We start from the raw sequence: 7,510 nt of genomic DNA on the forward strand, positions 1-7,510 counted from the left end.
TTCAACTCATTAGATGTTCGATACAGTAGAACTTCTACAGTGTATATATATATATATATATATATATATATATATACAGAGAGAGAGAGAGAGAGATTTAGTTCAGTAATTTCAACTGTTTCTTGCCAAGAAACAGCAATTATTGCGAATCAATCATCGGGGTGGATGAGCGAGAGAGAACAGGGGGCTTCGCCCCGACTATCTTTATAATATATGTATTTGTATAATATGTATGTTACCGGCAAAGTAAGAAATCCGGCATTGTATAGAATGCCTAGAATGCAGAGAATGCCTAAAATTAGCCGGCAAATTATGAAATAATTTATATTTCACACATTGCCTAGGCATTCTATAGAATGCCAAATGAGAAGACGGCAAAGTATAAAATACATCTCCGATTCGTCAAAATGTCATTCAAAAATGACAAATTCAAAACGTCATCCGATTTGATGTTAATTTATTCGTGGATATAATTACATTTATTCGATATTTTAACACTTATTGACGATAGATTACATTTATTCGATATTTTAATATTTACTGACGATAGATTAGAAGAAACATCAGTGTTTGGAGTATCGGGCAAATATATACCGGGCAATGGCACTGTACCTTAAAAAAACATCAGTGTAGGGTATACCGGGCAAATGTATTCCAGGCAGTGGCACTTGACCATAAAAAAACATCAGTGTGTGATATACCGGGCAAATGTATAACGGGCAGTGGCGCTAGACCTAGAATATATTTCGGACATTCACCAAAGGTCTAGTCATACTAGGTCTATTTAAGTGCCATTGCCCGGTATACATTTACCCGGTATATCCTACACTGATGTTTTTTTAAGGTCAAGTGCCACTGCCCGGAATACATTTTTGCCCGGTATACCCTACACTGATATTTTTTTAAGGTTCAGTGCCACTGCCCGGTATGCATTTACCCGATACTCCAAACGCTGATGTTTCTTCCAATCTATTGTCAGTGAGTATTAAAATATCGAATAAATGTAATTATATCCACGAATAAATTAATATCAAATTGGATGTAATAAATATTTCGAACATTCACCAAAGCGACTATGTGATTGTCAACATTCACCGCAGTAAGTCAACAACCACCGATTTCGTCCATTCGCAGTAACATGCACATCATTTACTTAATAACCTCATCAGGACGTTAATTCATACTTTGCCTAAATAGCATTTGGCATTCTATACAATTCCTAGGTATTCTATACAATGCCTGGACAAAGTATGTAATACTTCTCACATTTCATACTTTGCCTAAAAATGTCGGGCATTCTATACAATGCCTAGGTACACTATACAATGCCGGCGTTTCATACTTTGACGGTAACATATATAATTGTTGCAGTAAGTAGATTTCTCTCATGAAGTTTGAAACAGATTTGTATAATTAAACTTTTTTAACTTTTATACAGAATTACCCTCCTTTGTACATTAAGTCTGTCCTCAAGCTAGAATTTTACTATTGACTTTTTTTCTATGTATTCTTCCGATCAAAATAGCAAATTTTTATTTAAAATGGATTGTGAGTAGAATAGAAAACAAATGATTCCTATGAAATAAAGTACTGAAAATTAATTTTTGAAAACTAAGAAGGAAGCGTCATCAAGATAATAAAACAAGAAACAAAAATTTGAGGATTAGCAATTTGCGTATTTTGTAAATACCAAGGAATTCTGAATGCTTTTACTCGACAGCAAATGAAAGCAATCGACAATCAAAGTTAACTAATGCAAATGAGCACCTTTTTTTGTTTCACGAATACAAATTAAATGCTTAATTAATTGATAAAGTAGCTGATTAATTGGAATTGAAACGCTGAGTTTTTTACCTGTCTTCATTATGAATATTTATGAAGATTTTATGAGAAATGTTATTCCGTTTCAGTTAAATCTGCATTGATTATCATTGAGATTGCGACCTGTCACAAAAAAATACATTTTATGAGTTGCAGGTGTCACTTTTATCACCAAACCTCAATAAAATCTGTCTCTGTTGTCGATTTTATTGACGTATTTATCACGTTGACTACTTTTATTGAAAATATTTTGTCAATTTTTTCTCAGGTGCACATCGAAAGTTATGAATTTTATCAAAAACGCATGATGTTTTTATTATTTTTAGTATGACTCAAAAACCATAAAACAAGTTAAAAAATAGGATAAAACTATTAATATCGATGGAAATATAAGTAATGTATTCATATAATCAAATAAAATTTGGTTTACTTCGTGGTTCTGTGGAATAAGCTGCTTACTTCGTGTCCCTGGGGTTATTCATGAAGACCCCGTAGTTATTTCATTTTGTTTCCGTCTCGAGAAACACTTTCTTTTTTACCTACCTAGGAGATGAAAAATGACGCTAAAAAGTTTGTCTTTCAAACAAGTAAGTTTTCATTCAAGAATGCCGAGTAAGTTGTTCGGTAAGTAGTAATCAATTATTTTTAAGTTCATTGGGAGAACTTTTCATTTTTTTTCTTGGACGTTTTGAGGTGCGTTAAAGGAAATAGATATAAATTTTAAAGACGTGTCAGAGAAAATGAATAAAGCTCAAAATACTTTAACAAAATTGAAGGCGTTACTTAAAAATTTACCCTCCGATATCGAAATATTGAGAAAAGAGTTATTAAGTGGATATATTGTTCATAACCAATATGGTTAAATAGAATTATAATCCAAATTTTCAGAACCAAATATATATATTATTATTTAAATATAACGGTAAATACCTTGCTTATCCTGGATTAATGCTAACAATGAAATAATTGAGATACAAGTCTTCTTTGTCTTTACGAAAAATAGACATTTAACAACCAATATGGTTTAATAGTATTATAATCCAAATTTTCAGAACCAACTATATGACTTGGTATTATTAAAATATGTTATTAAATTAAATACACTTACATTTTTAATTTAGGAATGATGCTAACACTGAAATAATTTAGATACATGTCTTTGTGTTTTTGAAAAATAGACATAGACCAAAACAGTAAAAAAAGAAAACGATCGTGGCGTTTCATTTTGGTTCTTTGTTCTATATTTAAAAAAATTTTGTGAGCCACAGCTGTTTTATCTTTTAAACTTTAAGAAATACTTGCAAAGATCATAAAATTTTTCAAAACATTTAAACTTTAAAATATTTATATTTCATAAACTTCTTGGTTTTAAAAATTCATCATTAAAGTTTCGTTATTAATCTAATCAACCTAAATTGAAGTGTTCGAACCATTGAAGAATGAGTTGGTTTGACTCGGCAATTTCATTTGTATTGGTAAATGGTTTTATAATTTAACTGCAGAAGGAACACAATTGGCTAGTATGGAGAGTCAGAAGTCTTAGAATTATTTTAATAAAAGGCATTTCCCTATCTGCCAACTCATCCGGATTTTCCGGAAGATTTTATTTTCATATTTAAAGTGGTAGTAAATATATACTATTTTTTCTCTTATAAACTTAATTTTTAAATGATTTTGATCACCACTATTCTTACAAAAATGAAGCATATATATTAATATACGTTACTATCATGGTTGTCAACTTAAGTTTTCTCAAATACAACGTATTTGTTTGCTTAAAATTGAAGTTTTAATTTCATTTTAATACCACTGGGAAAAATGATAATGGAAGGGATTAAAAGTTGGCAGGTATGCATTTCTATTCTATTTTCGCAATTTTATAATATAAATAGAACCGTATAACCACAAAGACAATATTTCATTTTTATTTCAACTTAAAAAACAGCCTAAACTTATCACGAATTTTCATTTTGTGAATTACTACAAAAAAAAAAGTTCACATTTTTGGGAATTTAAATAAAGAATTAATTTTCTCCTAATAGCTCGTGAATTTTTAAAAACAATTATTAAAATTTTGATTTTTTTTTACTCTTCTTAAAATTTAAAGATGATTTTTGCTTCTCAGTATTACACACACGCACACAAATTACTATATACATATTTTAGATTTATATTGTTTTGTGCGTTTGGCTTAAGTGTTTTAATTGGACCGGTAAATTTTTATTCAAGAATAGATTAATGAGAACTGATTTGATCATTCCTGAAATTAATAAAAAACAATAGTTTTAAAATTAAATTTTAAAAATAAATACGTATTTTATTGCTAACATTCAAGTTTTTCCTTAAAATATGAGGTTTTAAATTGTCTCCCTACGAAGCAGTTTGCTTAATAGCACTATTCAATTGATTAGTGCTATTCAGTTTACTATCTAAAATTTAACTAGTATGTTTATAGTGCTAATCAGTTCAGTTTATTCAAAAAACAGTCTAGAACTTTTAATTAAAACAAATTTAAAAAACAAGTTTGTTTAATCATTTAACAGAAGGTGACAGAATTCTTATAGTAATAAAATTGATTTCTGAAAATTAATTTTAAGCAGCTGGCCACAAAAATTAAAACCTTGTCACGTGATGTTTAAAGAAAATGGAAATACAAAAATAAAAGCATACAACTGAAGTTATATTGCAAAATTTTCTTGCATATGAGCCACTATAAGTACATATATTTTTATTTATGTACAGTTTTTGATATCATTTACCATAAAGTTAATTTTAATTACCAATCCTTTTTATCTTTAACGTTCACACATTTCTACCTATTTTTGATACTCAATTAAAATCGCCAGTTTAAATTCATTTTCACTGACAATAAAAACTTTTTCATTTGCATTTTAACATTTTCAAATCGGAATTATATTAGGTATTTTGAAAATAAATAGATACCAGTTGCAAAAATATAATTTGCGAAATTCAATATATCGAGTTCTACTTTCAGATTGCCAGGATGAAAAAATATTGAGAAATAGATTCCATTTTTTTAAAAGGCTTGGAAAAAACAAGGAGGAAAAAAAATACATAAAATAAAATAAGTTTTAAAAATTTAAAAACAATAAATTTTGATGATTTTGAGTTTAAAAATATGAAGAAATAGAGTAATTTAAAAGAATTTAGTTGATATAATATTAGTTAATTTTCCAGATATTATTTTCTTAAAATGTGCTGAAAGACTTTCTTCATAAAATTTTTTAAGGAAAGCAAATGGAAATTTTGTAATTTTCGTATAAGAATAACAACATCAATTACTCTAGTCACTCTTCAACTGCTTCCTTTTAAAATTTTATGAGAAAAGCTGTCAACACATTTTAAGATAAACTTTATATAAAATGAACGTAATATTTAGAAAATTAACTCATACTCTATCAATTCGATTTTAATAAGTTGCTCTCAATATTTTATTTCTTTATTACTTACATTATCTCCCTAACCTATGAAAAAAGTGTTAACACAGTATTAAAAACAGCTTTGTTATTTAAAACTGTGTATTCTAACATTAGAAAAAAATCTTTTTTTGAGTTTCCTTAAAATTATTTTATTAATTGTTACATGTTCGCTTTTTCAGCTGTTAGGCGCTTGTCAGTATTTTTTAAATAAGAATTTGGCAAAAATAGTTATTGGGATAAACTCGGTATTAAAAACCGCTTGTTTAAACCAAAATATTCTTAACATTAAAAAAAATCTCAATTTGTTGAATGGTAAAACAAAATAACAATTGCCTTATAGTCGATTTGTGAACATAATTTCTTTTAATATTGTGTTTTAAATGAAACTTTCTTTTGAAAGATAATGGTCTACATTTTTATAAGTTTCTTCGGAAGAAACGGAACGGACTATCACGATTACTTTCCTTAATTCTAGAAAAATACACCGATTTAGAACAATAAAAATGCCTATTAGAGCAGAAATTAATGAAAGAAAATGAATTTGGCGATATTAAAAAACTAAAAGACGCATTTATAAGCAAATAACTGCGTACGCAAAAAAATTATAATCTTTACACTATAGGACTGGTATACTTACTTGTAATGGACCCTTTGACGCAAATGGAAACCGTTATCCCTTTTATATATTTTTTCTCTAATTACGAGTCAAAATATATTTTGGCATTTTTATGCGTAAAAATCTATCTAATAGTTACTGAAAAAAATCCGTTAGATTGTGGCTATTGTATTTGTTCCCAAATATAAAATCAGAAATTAAAATAACTATGATCAAAATTTTATCAATAATTGATTTCATAAATTAAAGAAATTTCAATGATGAATAACTCTTTCTTTTAGACCTAAAAAGCTGTAAATACGCAAAATTTTGAAATTCGGGAGATTTCGGAATCCCCAGAAACCATTAAGATTAGGCATCCGCGGTTACTCAAATTGGGTAAATCTTCAGGTTAAAATTAGTTAACTCAGGGTTCAACTAACACTCTTCAGTTACAAAAATGATAAAATGAAATTTTTAGAATGTAACCTCGAGTTGCTCTCGTAAAAGCTGTTTTGAACTGTGACTGAGGGTTAGTTTCCATGGTGAATTCGGGCTTTAGTATAGTTCGTTCATCAGGAGTTGGCACTTGGCTTTGCCTTCATCACGTGGTATGCGACAATAGTATTTCGCTTTTTTTGGGGAAAGGTTGTGAGCCATCCTGAACAAGGTTGCTACTTGGCGATCGTATGGAAAAAAAATATTTATTTTGCAAACTTTATGTGCATTTCTTAACATTAAATATTTCATAAATTTGATGATATTTCCCGCCTTTTTTATATTTCCCTCATTTGAGTGAATAGTTTTTCTTCTTTGAGACATTTTGCTGGGAAAACAGCAGTTTTTAAATTTTGAAATATATTTTATTTGCTGGAGAAACAAAAGGCGAAATAGCAGATGATAAAGCGAAGTAAGAGACAGAAAAATGATTAACTGTTGGTGTTTGGCGTGCATTAAGGGTTATCTCAATTTCAAGCGAGGGGATGTTTCCTCCCACGCTAAAATGGACTCTGCATACGAGAGGCGGAGTCAAGTGCCAACTCCAGTTGAATGAGCTATAGTCCAAACTTAATAACATCTTTCGTATTAGCACCACTGATCAGCTTTGTGTCCCGAACGTAGTGACGTCTTTCTGATTTATCATCCACTGAGCAGTTTACGGTCGTTGCGGCGGTCTACTAAATTGATCCATGTTGAGGCCGCTTGATTCCGCTTAGTCCGAGTGAGAAATTACCTATTTTTATGAGGTATTGCTACGACACTCAGCTTTGTCTTGTTATTGTACCATTAACCCGATTATTAATAATAATCAAGCCACTAATAACCCCTATTCCATACAGTAGAATATTTTTAGTAAATCTATCACTAATCTATCGTAAGAAATATAGAAGAACATTTTTAAAAAAGAAAAACTTATCTTATGCATGAAAAGTATGATGTTAACACGTTGAATGCCATGAGGGTCACCGGTGACCGGCACTGAGTTTATTCGTAGCGCCACGGATTTCACCGGAGACCGTTGAAGCCAAGATTATTACAAACTCATTCGAGTAAATTCTTAGTACTCTTAATTTTTTTTAATATTATTATCGTTACTAAAATGGTTTGAAGAAATTAATGCTATAAAGAACACACAAAAATAATTTTATTTATA

Source organism: Parasteatoda tepidariorum, chromosome 9, assembly GCF_043381705.1.
Source record: "Parasteatoda tepidariorum isolate YZ-2023 chromosome 9, CAS_Ptep_4.0, whole genome shotgun sequence".
Taxonomy (NCBI): domain Eukaryota; kingdom Metazoa; phylum Arthropoda; class Arachnida; order Araneae; family Theridiidae; genus Parasteatoda; species Parasteatoda tepidariorum.